The sequence below is a fragment of the Cryptomeria japonica genome, chromosome 5 (assembly GCF_030272615.1).
Source record: "Cryptomeria japonica chromosome 5, Sugi_1.0, whole genome shotgun sequence".
Taxonomy (NCBI): domain Eukaryota; kingdom Viridiplantae; phylum Streptophyta; class Pinopsida; order Cupressales; family Cupressaceae; genus Cryptomeria; species Cryptomeria japonica.
This window is the reverse complement of record NC_081409.1, coordinates 833,313,534-833,329,017: the sequence shown is the minus strand read 5'-3', so window position 1 is coordinate 833,329,017 and position 15,484 is coordinate 833,313,534. Positions and strand designations below refer to the sequence as shown.

At 33.9% G+C, this 15,484-nt stretch overlaps 1 long non-coding RNA gene across 1 annotated transcript; it reads left to right on the top strand.

Moving 5' to 3' along the window:
- The first annotated feature begins 1,857 nt into the window (after positions 1–1,857).
- Positions 1,858–12,950, top strand: LOC131075515 (uncharacterized). The gene is made up of 5 exons (XR_009372741.1): positions 1,858–2,024; positions 2,116–2,220; positions 2,395–2,496; positions 2,623–2,727; positions 12,345–12,950. It is a non-coding gene; the product is annotated as an uncharacterized LOC131075515 (long non-coding RNA).
- The last annotated feature ends 2,534 nt before the right edge of the window (positions 12,951–15,484 follow it).

Sequence of the window (15,484 nt, the reverse complement as noted above, 5' to 3'; positions counted from 1 at the left end):
CCAAAGAGTTAAGCAGGAGGTAATATGTCGGTCATACTTACATGCCCCCGAACCTGTTTGATTGGCTCAAAAGGTGCCTTGTATGGTCTCCCACAGTATGTCACAATAGCAATGTGTTGATTGGATGAAGCTCCAAAGACACTTGTTGAATATCACGAGCATGGAAATTTGTGTGTACATTATTGAATGATATGTTTATTTTGTGTTACTAATCTAGTTGCAAGATCAAGATTAAAGAACTAATACAATAATCTCAACTTCAAACATCTTTCCAAATCCTACTTAGGGCAAATTAGGGCAATTTGAGTAAGGTTCCCGCAGGGGACATTATAGGTGCCACTGCAATAAATGAAATCGATATAAATGAGTATCACTAGGTTCAAGTATCATTAAAATTGTCACAGTGGTTGGTGCAGCCATCTCATGCCTTATTATTCAAAGCTATTTTAGATGGGAAAGCAAAGCATACATCTAAAAGTCATGCTATGAGGCCATATATGAGAAGTATAATAGTTGACAAGTGGGTGATATTTTTTCACAGCGTGTCAAATTATGATATTACTATCGGAATTTAATTGCATAGTTTTTGAGTCAAACTCATTGACTCATATTTCATTGGTAATGTTTCAATGAAATTGACTTACAAACTGCACAATTGAATCCTGATAGCAATAGAATAATTGTTACTAACAATTGCAATCATTGACTACAATAGTATGTGCAACATTATATTAGCATGTCCTACTGGGTTCCATGTATTGCATTTGATTATTGAGAAAATAAGTGTGCAAGTGATAGAATGGAAAATGTTACACATTCTCAAAAGTATTATTTGGTAACTTTATCAGTGGATTCAATGGTGCACAAGGATCACTTTCACCTACAACTTTTGGAATTAAGGTAATTGTAATGGTCTTCTATGTGAAGAAAATAAATGTTGCTTTTAATTCATAAATTATTTAAGAAATACTTTGGTAATTCTTTCTAATATTTAACTAATATAGGTATTAATAAGGAACTATATTTTCAATGAGTGATATGCCATTATACCACTGCATTTAGAACTGTCTTGAAAATTTTAGAACATATAAATATGCAATAATCACGAGTCAAAGGGACACAAATCACACAAAAGCAAGGCCACATGGCCAGTTATTGGAAAGAATTGCAACAAATTATCTGAGGTGTGGAGACAAAGGGCTAAAGAGATGGAAGCAAATGAATATTAAATGATGTGAGACACAAGTTGAGGAAGAAATACAAGGAACAAATATAATAAGTGGTCCCATATGGTGGATAATCTCCTCCACACAACTATCATCCACAATGCCACCATTCCCACCATCCCAAACTCCTTCCATAAAGCTAGCACCCTTGCTGGAAGAAATTATCAGCAGCTTCCAACAGATCGATATTACAAGCTAGGCAGATGTGTTTATGAGAAACATCAAAGAAATCTTGGAAAGAAATAGAGCTGCAAAGATCGGTACGATAAACTCAATCTCCCTTTAATTTAAAGAGTAAAATAAAGATGAGAGGTTAATAGTGTTCATTTCTTCTTATTTATTTGTAAACCACACAAGATAGGGACAAGTTCTCAAAATGGGGTTATATTTTTAAGAGCGAAAGCGAATTTGTAGACTTTTTTAACAATCACTTAGAGAAAATTCACACTAAGGTTAGTTACTTTCACAGTTGGAATTGACTACTAAATTACTCTTCTTAAATCCTTTGAGTTAAAATTGTTAGTGTGATATTTAGGTTTGTACTATAAATTTGATCTTCTCTCAATTTAATAGTAAAATAAAGATGAGAGGTTAATATTGTTCATTTGTTTTTATTGTTTTGCAAACTACACAAGATAGGGACAAGCTCTCAAACTTGTGTTCCATTTTCAAGAGCTGAAGCAAATCCGTAAAATGTCTTAGCGATCATACAGAAAAAATTCACACTAACGGTTGGAATTGATTGCTAAACTACTCTTCTAAAATCCTTGGAGTTAAAATTGTTAGTGTGATATTTAGGTTTGTACTATAATCTCTATCTTGTTTCAATTTAAAGAGTAAAATAAAGACGAGAGGTTAATATTGTTCATTTCTACTTATTGTTTTGCAGACTACACAAGATAGGGACAAGCTCTAAAACCAGGGTTCCATTTTTAAGAGCGGAAGCAAATTTTTAAAATTTCTTAATGATCACACAGAGAAAATTCACGTTAAGGTTAGTTACTTGCATTGTTGGAATTGATTGCTAAATTACTCTTCTAAAACCCTTCTAGTTAAAATTGTTTGTGTGATATTTAGGTTTGCACTATAAACTCAATCTCTTTTCAATTTAAAGAGTAAAATAAAGATGAGAGGTTAATACTGTTCATTTCTTATTATTTTTTTGTAGACTACACAAGATAGAGACAAGCTCTCAAAGTAGGTTCCATTTTCAAGAGCGGACGCAAATTTTTAAAATTTCTTAATGATCACAAAGAATTTTCACACTAAGGTTAGTTACTTGCATGGTTGGAATTGATTGCTAAATTACTCTTTTAAAACCCATCTACTTAAAATTGTTAATAGTTAAATAAAGATGAGAGTTTAATAATGTTCATTTCTTCTTATTGTTTTGCAGACTACACAAGATAGGGACAAACTCTCAAACTGGGGTTCCATTTTCAATAGCAGAAGCAAATTTTTAAAATTTCTTAAATATCACACAGAGAGAATTCACACTAAGGTTAGCTACTTGCACGTTTGGAATTGATTGCTAATTTACTTGTTTAGAACCCTTCAAGTTAAAGTTGTTAGACAACTTAATCCTTGCTCAAGCACTTACTCTGCAATTATTGGTCCCAACAGTTTTTCTCTGAGTTTTATGATTGCAATTAATGGTCCTAATAGTTTTGGGAGTAAATTAAAGGTTGGAATTGATTGCTAAATTATTCTTCTAGAACCCTTCAAGTTAAAATTGTTACAGTTTAATCCTTGCTAAAGCACTTCCTCTGCAATTAATGGTCCCAACAGTTTTTCTCTGAGTTTTATGACCATTTACCAGCACAAGATAATTCAAATTAAGCCTCATTCTAACTGTTTAATTTTGCTAAGCATCACCAATAATCATTTACATCATCGTTTAAATTATGGTCGTGGTTAGTATCTCTGAAGAATAAATTTTCTACCAACTAATTATGATATAAGGGTGGCAGTCTGCAAATGCCTTGCGGTTGTTAAATTTGAACTGGTGTTCCATGGGATGTTTTAATGAGTCCAAAAGTAGTAGTCAGCCTTTTACTCTGGTAAGTGAGTAAATTTTCTTCCACTCAACATCAAATGCCCCGAAGTCCTTGCCTTTTGCATAACCTGCCTCATTGTTTTGTAGGGTTGATTCTTTTAACTTTGCATATATCTCCTCCATTTGCGGATGTTATCTGTTATCCACTGCAAACTTGTGTGCTTTCTTCGCCACCTTAATGAAGATGCCTCTATGCTCTTTTTAAGCTTCCCCAGCTTGCATTGATTTCTTTATCTTTTCAACATCCTCCCATTTGCCTATGAAGTATATATATTTGTGAGTAGTACAAAGTGGTAGAGTCCTCTGCTACTTCAAAAAGTTACTTGCAGTGAGTTACAATCACCAAGCAAGGTTTAAAATCAGTAGCAACCATGCAAGCATAAAGTTCCAACACTGGACAGATGGCAAAAACACTTTTCACGAATTTAAACAATGGCAAACACCAACTACTCAAAGGTGATATGGTTCAGGCTTATGGATGCATATTGCATTTGATCAGATATTTTATGGGCCTCCTCACAGGCACACTCTGGTATCAGTGAGCCCCATGAGAGTACATTATTGTCAGATATGGCATGAACACTTTCACGTGCATCCACTATGTTTCAACATTTCCAAGACATGGCAACAAGAGAGTTCTACACTTAGACCTTTAAGCCAGCGTTTTATTTGATGATATGGGCACGGATCTATTTTCTTTCTCTAAAGTTGCTAGACCAACATGGCGATTGAAAAGTTCAACTGGTTTGGCATTTGAGAGAATATTTCCACAGTACATATTCTTCTGGATGTAACCATGTGAAAGATTTTGACATCAACCTTTCGGATCATGCTTCATGATCCATCATTTGAATGACGAGAAATGATCTGAGTTGCCTCTTTGTATCCTTTGTGGCAGTTTCCTGTAGTCATTGGTGTCCATGAAATAAGAACTCATTTAAACATTTTCTCAAACTGTTTGTTTGCATCTTGACATTCTCAGAATTGGTCCACAAGTCATCAAGGATACTTCGTGCTAATATATTAACCCCAACTCAAGCTTTGATTAGGTAGACCTGAGCTTCCTTGCCCTATTTTAAGGGTTGCTACGCAAGCAATTGATTTCAGCCTCAAGGAAATTTGCAAAGCTGAATTGGTCTGCTTTAACACCCGAGTGAACCACTTGGTCTGAAATTATGATGAAGGATCACATTCCACATCATAGCATCTTCACGGGGAATATGGGAAAACATTTCCATGTAAATAAGACCACTTGTGACTAACACATTTGAATCAAATGCTGGTTGACAAGCAAGATATGGACTTGTTTGTGAAGTTCAAATATATCAAGCTAGTACAAAAATTTAGACAATAGCTAATTTAATCTTGTTCAGTTTGATACCTTCATCTTGCATTTCCATAAAATGAATCTGACTACCTCTGTTTTGTTCCTGTTTTGCCTTTATACTACAGTTATTGCAGTTACTGAGATAGTAAGTGCCTCAAGATCCCTGGTTTTGTCTTTAGGCGTGGATTTGCATTTTTGGTTTAAATTCATTCCAGTTCAAATCCACAGTGGCATATTCAATGCTAGGCAAGTTTAAAACCTTCTGTTGAGAGGCTACAATAAATTGGTCTAATCTATTGGCGTGGATTACACTTTTGAGTAAAATGATTACTTTTGGCATAAGAATAAAGAAGCAGAGTAGCCAAAAAACATCACTCTATCTACTTTTGATAGTATGAGCATGGACCTGCTTGCCCTCCTCTGGGGATACTGCACTCAAACATGCCTTAAAAGCTAGTACAAATATATTTTTGGGCTGGATAACTTTACTTGGAAAAAATGATGCAAGGCTTCTGGGCCTTTATATATCTCACATTGTCACACTTCAAGTCACCAAAAATTGTTAAAACATTTCAATGATTTTGTCAAACCTTCACACGCATCTTCTATGCTACCTTCCCCATTTGGTAAACATATTAATAAGACCTTTGCCTCACACATTGTCAAAGCAAAATCTACTTTTTTAAATAATACACACCTGCACGTGTGCGCATACACACACATGTCAGCTCCACCACTCAGCAAAATAACAGATATTCACCTATGCTAAGTCACCATTCGCCGAATTGCATACATGAAATTAGAAATTTATCTAATTTCAATAAAACTTCAAAAATTCGTTCAAGTTCGGCCCAAAGTTCGTACGGAGCAAAACTAGGGCTTTTAAAATTAAAATAAATTCTGCTGTCTGATACACATTCACATTCAGTAGGAATAAGCATGAATCTCAGGCAGAATGAATAAGCATATTCTCCTTAAGCTGTGCTGGAACGATCGATTTGATTAAATTTGCTCTCATGACATTGATCCGCTGTGGAAAAAGCCTTTTGAAGGGGAGTTTATCAGAATTCATAACAATTTTGATTGATGGCCCGATATACAATAGTCGTGGTGGGCCCCTCATTCAACCACTTCGACCAATTAGTATAGAGATAATGTATTAAAATTATAATAATGTATTTTTAATTTAGTAATATATAAAGATAATGTATTATAAATTACGGAATATGAAGAGGAGTTTTTTAAATTTATTATAATGTATTATAAATTTATAATATAGATTTATTTATAATAATTTAAATAACATTGTAAAATATTTATATTAATTTTAAATTTAATATAATATTATATAATTTTAATAAATAACAAATTTGAAATTTATTTTATTTTATAATTGTATTTCAAATCTATTTAAAATTTCAAGTTATTGATAATTTAATGAATTTATTATTTATATATTTAAAAAATTTTAATTTATATAGGCAAATTTAATGCCGAAATTTTTTTCCCAATTTTTTGCCCTTGCCGAACTTCATCCGAATTTTATGGTTGTCGAACTCGAATTCGAATTCGAATGCGGTGACTTAGCTCCTATGCACAGAGGAGTATCTTTACTAACAATTTTGTCAGATCTACCTCGTTTGGTATTAAAAGGATAGCCATTAGCACATATTAATGGCCATGCCCAAGGATGATGTCACTAGTTGCCCTTTGCCCTAGCTGTTCTACATATGGCATTCACCAAGTTGTTTGTTTCAGTTTTTCTTACTATCGCAGGACAATTAACTGTAGGCTGGCAAGTTATTCCATGTTGAGCGTAAATATTCTGATCCTTGTTTCAGCTTCTATTATTCTTATGCTTGACTTATGAAGAGTTTACTGGGAATTAGTTCATGCTGTGTGGAATAGTATTATAACGGATCAGGCCAGTTTCCGGTTAGAGCAAATTTGCAGAATAAATGGTCCTGTGTCCTTAGCACCAGGTCAAAGGAGGTCAATTTGCAAATCTGGTGGAATAGATACCCTATCTTTGGCATTAAGTCATAAGAGGTCGATGATGAATTCTCCTTTGCGGTCCCATGGAGGGGGGTGGGGAGATTTAAGATCGATTTTTACGGAATAGGATGTCTCATGAGATGAAAAAAATCCGCCTGAAGATAAATTAGAATCTTGTCTTTGAAATCAGGAGTCCCTTCATCTTAGTTCTCAATTTCTAGCTTTTTTCACATAATCAACCCACATTTTTTAGCATGAACGATTTCTAAAAAAATAATCAGCTAATATTTTAGTACCTTTCACAAAAAAATCATGGAACCACTAACTTCCAAAAATTTATGAACTTCAAATTTTAAGCTTGCTCATTGCTATAAATCTATGTTGTGTCACCGCATTTGGCGAATTTTGGGCTTCAGGTTCAAAATTCGCCAAACCTATAAAAATTTAATAAAATTCGTAAATATTCGCCTCAAATTCGTACGGCAAAAATATGAGTTTGTTTTCTTAGGGTTCCGGCTCAAATTCATACGACAGAAATATGGGTTTTGTTTTTTAGGGTTTCCGCTGAAGTGAAGTTTGTCCATCATGCGACTAAAGCTGTTGGTGTCTGTTTGTGCTCGGTTTGTTTGTGTTTGTTGAGACATGGACCAGCTAGGACTCGAACCTAGGACCTTCCATACGTTGCTGGAGTGCTCTACCATTGAGCTACTGGCTCCTCTTGGACTAGTCCATTGTCGGTCCGGGTGTAGCTTATTTCCAACACCAACACCCCCCCTTAATCCACACCTCTCGTGTGCTTGGGGCTCCTAGCTTGGACCTAGCTCTAATACCACGTTGAGACATGGATCAGGTAGGACTCGAACCTAAGGACCTTCCATACGTTGCTGGAGTGCTCTACCACTGAGCTACTGGCCTCTCTTGGACCAGTCCATCGTCGGTCCGGGTGTGGCTTATTTCCAACACCAACACTTGCTGTTTTAGATCTTAGAATATTGGATTTGAAGTCGTCTCCTAAGCCGATGGCTTTTTGGCATATTGCTGCATTACAAACACTTTTCGGTTAGAATAGAGGGAGTGTTCAGACACAATTCGTTAACTCATTATTTCTGGAATACAGTACGGAACTGAAATTCGTAATTGTTGTTTTTGCTGTCTAAAAAAAAAGGAAGCTTTGTGATTTCCATTAGATTTATGAGGGTTATCATTTGTATATCTTTCTGCTACATTATTCTTCCATACGCTGTGTTTTAAATCTTTGTCAATTGCTAGTTTTAAGTTTAACTTGAAGATCTGAGATTAGAAAGTAGTCTGCATTGGCTAGAGTTTTAGGTTATTTTTTCTGATATCTGGTTGGTAATGCTTGTCTTTTCCATATGTCCTTTTACTCTGCTGTTTTCAATTTGTTGCCTGCAACAGGTTATTTTAAGTGGCACCAACAAAGGTTCTGTGCTTTAATATCCTACAATAATTTCTTCAATTTTTCGCTCTTAGACACCCTAAGAACAAATCAAACATGAGTTGATTTAGCTTCAAGTCTGCTTGCACCTTCAACAACTTAGACACTTTAAGAATAACATCAAACGTGAGTTGATTTAGCTTCAAGTCTGCTTGCACCTTTCAACAAGATAGTTTCAAGGCCTCATTGCAACTTCCTGCTACCTACCTATACCACACTTTAGGCCAACTTAATAGTTCCGATTGAAAATCTTTCAAGCAAACTGATTTTGGCTGGAAGTGTTTCTTTCGCCTGAATCTAGGTGACCCCTACGTGGTGCTTACATGGCATCATACACTTGTTCGAATATGTTTCGGGCAAAATCGATTTGACCAAATCTGTTTCGACCAAGACTTGCAATTATAAAATTAATAATGTGGCCCAAGCATTTTGCTCAGAACCTGCGCCCTTGTAAGCTTTTCGGTTGAAACTCTGCGCTGGTAAAGAGGAGCCCTTGACCACCAAGTTTCAATTTAACAGGTTTTTTTTGCCTTCCTTCTGACAATTTTTTGGTACATGCCATATTTTTCAGAGTGAGTTCATGGGACTAGGTTGTAGGAGGCAAGGGCTAGATACCAGCCCAATTTTGAATCCTAGAGTATGATAATCTCATATAAATTTGACGATCCTTAAAAAAAGTAGTCTACAGTAGACATTTAAGGATTACCAAATTGTGCTGCAAGACTAATCATAATTGTCAATAGAACCATCAGAGTTAACTCTATAAACTATTGACAACCAATTGGTTTCTTGTTCAGAGATAGGTTAAAAAGATCCCAAATGTAATTATATAAGATAAAATTTAACTTCTTTCACGGCTTCATGCCATTGAGGCTCATCTTAAGCCTCCTTGTATGACACAAGTTTATCTATGCCTAGAGAATTAGAGAGTGATACATTGTAGATCTTGTGCACATTCTTATTTTAACACATTCATCATATTGACTAATCGACTTTTTTGTCTTATGTTTTGCAAAAACCATTTTGGGAGCTTAGACTTTTGAAGAGAAAAGGAGAAGAAAAAGATGATTCATTTTCACTTCTCACTTCACCTTATCTTCTCTCTCTTATTTGTTCTCTCACTACCATTCTTGACATCATTTGATTTACTTCTGCCATTGGTATCTACAGTAGGTACAATCCCATCATCACTCTCATATAACACGACATTCCTGCTAATTATATTCTTGTGCTTGAAAGGCTTACAAAGTCTATGTGCTTATACCATCCACACGAACACTTTTAGCATCATCATTTTGCCTTTCATTAGGTACACATTCATATGCATGCATCCACCAACACAAAGATAACTAACAAGGGTCTTTCAAGCAATCCATGCCTCTTCGATAGGGGACTTGATGAACAACTTTTGTACGAGTTTTATTCAACAAGTAAATAGTTAGTATTGACAGAATTCACCCTGAAAAGATTACATTTATTTTAAACTTTCAACATACATAATGGCCATTTCTATAACGCAGTGAGTCTTCCTTTCTGCCACACCATTTTGCTATGGAGTGTATAATGCAATAACTTGCTTAATGTTATGATTTTTACAGAATTTGTAGAATTTATTGGATCTTTCACTCACTTCCCACTATCACTTATGAAAACTTTGATTTTGTCATTTGGGAAATTTTCAGCTTCAGTTTCAATTTTTTTGCTATCAAGAAAATTCCAGATCTGAGAGGATAAATTTGTTACTTTCAGATGTAGTTATTGCTGCATGTAATGAAATACCTTGACGATCCAAGCGAACTTAAAAAATAGTCACCTATTAGAGTTGAACTACTTCGAACTTGATGTTTACTTATCATCATTGAGCAAATAATATTAAGAATGATTAATTCCTTTAGTCAGTTACCTTCTTTTGTGGTTTTATTAATAGTTATTTAGTTAGTCATTTAGCTTTTTAGTTCATCATCTTAGTTGTCGATTTATTTAGCTTTTTAGTTTGTTAAGTGTTTTAGCTTCAAGTTGAAGTTTTACTTCAATGATTTGTCCTTTTTATAGAACATCGTCTTTTAAACTCTTTATATACGATTGTATATCGTTGAATAGATCATTCGATTATTGTGAACAATCAATTTTTCATGGTATTAGAACAGGTTGATGGGATTTTATAAGATTTGGCGAATTTTTATAATTCGAACATCTCTAGTTGGAAATAATTTCCAATTTTTTTTTGTTCAATATTTTTTATGAAAAAAATTCGAGGTTTGTTCTTCTGAATTGCTAGGGTTTGTTTCCAGATCCCAGGATCAGTTTTTGGTGCTTAAGGTTTTTGGCAGTTCGTGGCCTGCAAGGTTTTCTGGAAAATTGTGGTTTTTTAAAAATCGCGTAATAAGGTAAATCAGGGAGTGTTGTTTTAGCACGTGATGTTTGGTGTTTTTTACTGCATGATGTTTGGGTTTTCTAATTTTTTTAGTGTTCCACAGATGTTGGGGATGGGAAGATGGGGGGATGGGCTTTTGGGACTGGGGGACAAAGGGAAAAAGTCTCAGGGACGGGTTTCGGGGACGGGGGGACTTGGGCCTGGGAGGGGGAAATGCGTTTCCATGGAATACTGATTTTTTTGCCACAAAAAATCATGGGAGGGTTTTGCTTGATTTTTTCCTCAAAAATCAAGTTTTGTTGCGTGATGTTTGGTGTCTTGTCGTGACATTTTAGGGTTTTCACGATTTTTTCCTCAAAAATTGTTTGCAGGGTTTTCATGACTTTTTCCTTAAAAATTGTATGTAGGGTTTATAATTTTTTCCTTTAAAATTTTCATCTATAATCTGCGATGTTCGCGTGGGATTTTGGTTATTTGGGTTTTACTGTTTTTTCCACCAGAACGATGATTTGTAACCTCAGATTTTTTGGTTTTTCGATTCTCCTCAAAAATTGTGAATTTTCTTTTGGAGGCGTCTTATTTCAGGGTTTTTAAGTTTTTTCCACAAAAATTGTGGTTTGTTGTAGTCAGTGTTGGGTCGCACTTGGAGTTGTCGGGGCAAACATCTGCAACCATGGTATCCTGCAGTCTATATTGGATTTGCTGGGGCAAACTGTGCTCTTCTGCAAAATGGTTTGCTGATTTTTCTTCAAAATCATGGTCTCAGGCTTCTGTAATTCGCGTGTACCAGTCTTTAATTCGCGTGTGAGGGTTACATCATCTATCCGAGGAATCAACTATTCTCAGATCTTGGGAGGGTCTTCATAGCAGCAGAGTGTTATTTGTATTGCATTTGTGATCAAAGGGCCTACTGTGTTTTCTATTAGGTACTTGATTGATACACTGACCTTCAAGGGAGGGTATTAGAATAATTGATTCTTTTAGTCAGTTACCTTCTTTTGTGGTTCTATTAATGGTTATATAGTTGGTCATTCAGTTACCTTCTTTTATAAGAATGCATAGTTTGCTTTTTAGATTTTAGCTTTTAGCTTTATTTAACACTTGTTTTAGCTTCATGTTGAAGTTTTACTTTAACGATATGTTCTTTTTATAGAACATCGTCTTGTAAACTCTTTATATACGATTGTATATCGTTGAATAGATCATCCGATTATTTTAAGCAATCAATTTTTCAAATAATAGTGCTACTCGATGATGCATCCCTTGCCCTTTTACCTTCATCTCCTATAGGAGATTTAAGGATTGGGGTTTTTATGTTTGAATAGGTCTTATATAGCTTGTTTGCCTCCAGTGTTCTCTTATGGTTTATGTAGAATATTTATATTTGCACATATGCCTTTGTTATGTTCTTATTTTATGATTGATGATATTCCTATGCTTAATATATTTAATGATCATGATGTTACCTCTATGTCATGTTTATTGCGACCATTATTATTACCTTATAATGATCCTAGCACTTAATAATTTACATATCATGTTATAGTTCTCACATCTTTGTAATTAGTTATCAAGTTTATGCCCTTTTCTCGCACACCTTATGTATGTTTATTAATATCATACCTACGCATTATGACCCTAAGTGTACGATGCTTATCATGTTTAATATTATGCTCTCATTTCTATAATATTTATCATGTTTACATCTTATGTTTTTATATTCATAATTCTTACCATGCTTATGGTTTTAGAAATGTTAATTGCGTTTGATTTGTTTTAACTTTAGAAGTAGAAATGATAATTTGGAATATGCAAAATTATTATGTATAGAAGTGTTTTAATTGCTTTTGATGTAGCTAAATTTTATCATTTAAGTAAATTGTAAATTTTCTTTGTTTATAACTATGCAGATATTTCTTGGCTGATCAGAGTTCTCATCTAGATGATCAGAGTTGTATCTGGTTGATTGGACTACTCATTAGTCTGATCAGCCAGCCTGATGACTGCTCATTCTGGGATCTATGCTTTGAGCTGATACCATTCAGATGATAGAGCATGCCTTACAGCATCTAGACCAAACAATATGTAACACTCCAAACCTGTCAAAATAGAGACAGGTTAGTCACTATTAGAGATGAGACCAAGCGTATGATTGACATTATTCGATTGTACAATCCCTATGATGAGATCAACATCAAGGAATTATATGTTTCTCTTTCCAGTAGAGTTAAAGAGGCCATAAAAATGGTCAAGCATTTCGAGGCGAGTTTTATAGATAATGTTCATGCTATGTTCCCATTTTATACTGCACCACATACAAGTGTCCCCATTTCCATTCATTCTTCCGAGTTCAGTGGGATTGGGAGAGCCATTGAGGCTGCAGTTTAGATATCAAGTATGAAAAATTTGGTAACATGTATATTTTAAAATTGATCACATGTTCAAGTTAAAACCCTTGATTAAAATTGAACATTTGAATTTTATATATTAGAAGCATGGTGTTGTTTTAGTGGCCATTGGAGATTTGCAGTAAGTTTTTTTTAGTAAGTTGTGTGTGTGTGTGTATATATGGCATCTTGTAATTTCTAGACCTTGAAGTATCTGAATTTAAAATTAAATTGAATATTAATTTGTACATTCTATATATGTATGTACATACTTGCAGATATTTAATTTTACATGCTTGTGTAGGGCTCAGCACATGACTTACGATAGAGATCGAGACGTGGATAGGGATGGTGCCCGACAAAGAGCGAGGCTTAATCTTACCCATATAGACATTGGACGTCTTTTTGAGCACATATGCAATTGTTCATTATTGTATTGATGATATATGTTTTATCAGATTATTACATGAATTAAATTGAAACCTTAACTTCTAGAACTATTAAACATATAAAGGAGAAAGTTATACATGAGTAAAAAGGAAATAGAGAGATAGAATTCTATGTAGACTTAGGGGAAAATGAGTAGCATGAGAGGGAAAAAAGTATGTAGATTTAGGGGAGAATGAACTTGGCATGAGAGTGTAAAAGAGATTAAAAGAAAGCCACAAGAGGGGCGTCCCTTGTTCCCCAGCCAGGAAACTTCGTGGAACACTGCAATTCTCCAAAAATCACTTAGACCAAAGACATTTAAATATATAGGTTCAAAAAAGATAAAATCTATGGATCATCATCTCTCTCTCTCTCACACACACACACACATATATATATTAGTATAAATGAATATAAATTTTTAAACATAGAATGATCATGGTCCATATAAGGTTGCTTAAATGCAAGTTTTGATGTACATGTGGAATGGAACCATTTATGATATTTATTATTTTTGAAACACGTTTAATTAAACATCATGTTTAATGCCGATTTTATTTAAATCTACTTGTTAAATTCAACGTTTAGATTAAAAATTCACTTAATTTAAGATGCAAATATCCATAGATTCAATAAAGATAGAATTATGAATGTGTTCATTATAGTATATGGTGAACATTCCAGTCAAATATAAATATTTTCAATTGGTTGGGCACAATAGGTGAGCATGACGATATGAGATATAGAAAGCCATCCACCAAGGTTCAAAACCCCTTAGCTGTGTTTGGGATAGGTTTGACCCTTGGGTGAGTTTGATAGACTAGATCCTCCTACATGTGCTTGTTTAGCCGAAAGAGGCTTGTAATTTAGAAGTATGCTTGCCCAAATTATTGTAATCTGCTATATAAAGGCTGAGATGTGGACATCTATGTATTTTGACATGTTTACATTAAAAAAGAACTTATTATATAATATTTCTAAAACATGTAGTCAGTGAACATAAACATGCATGCATAGATTTCAAATCTGGATTGAATTCATGTACATTTAGATTTAATTCAAGGTCCATAATTTAAGACAAATAAATGTCCATAGATTCAATTAAAAAAGACATTCATTTCTCACATGCATGTATTCATTTCATATAAATCTCTAGGTTAAAGTTAAATTCAAACATTTGGATTATATTTTTTCGAAACATAATTTAAGACATAAATATCCATAGGTCGATAAAAGACAAAAAAGAATGAGGTCATGTCATCATGTTCATTCAATATAAGATATAGCACTCCAAACAAATATAAAGCTCAAACACATGTAATATAATATTTCTAAAATACATGCATACTGAATGAACATACGCATGAATGTTGATTTCATATAAATCAAGGTTAAATTCATATGTACGTTTGGTTTAGATTGAAGACCTATTTTAAGACACAAATTATATGCATAGATTCAATTTAAAAACAAATGTTTGCAAGATGTGTATATACTCAATGAGCATTATAAAGCATGTATGCATTTAGGCTATATAAAAAGACATATTCATAGATTCAATAGAGAAATTTAAAATAATTTAATCATCATGTCGTCTATTCAATATAAGATATTTAGTGAACACTATTGATTTCACGAAGTTCAATGACCTTATAAACAAATATAAATCTAAAACAAAGGATGATCATGCCATATAAGGTACATGTTTATGCACGAGCGTTTCAATAACTCCAAACATGTATGTATGCATATATGGTCTTAAGAAATATGAACTTAAATAACTTAAAGCTCTTGGCACATATAATTTGGATCCTCTCTTTGATTATGTCCAAAATTTGTTCAAGATCTTTAATAGACAAATCTTGAGAAAAAACTTATTGTTGCCATAGACAAGACCAAAAGACTTAAGAAGTAGAATTCAAAGTTGAAAGATTAAATTCAAGAAGATAGTGAAAAGTTAGAAAAGATTATCATGGATTTGAAGACTCAAGTAGAAGTAGCCAGACCCATTGAAAAGGTTTTAAAGGACTAGCTAAAGGCAAAAGAATCAAAGTGTGAGAACTTGAATTTGAAATCATTTCCTTGAGGAAGGAGCTAGAAAAGACTAAAGATAAGCTTAGCAGAAACAACATTTGACAAAAGTTGTGAGATGTTAGAAGATGTTTTTGTTTAAGGAAAAAATAGGTTTTGAAGGGGTACCTGAAACCCTTTACAAAGGAGATTCTAAAAGAATT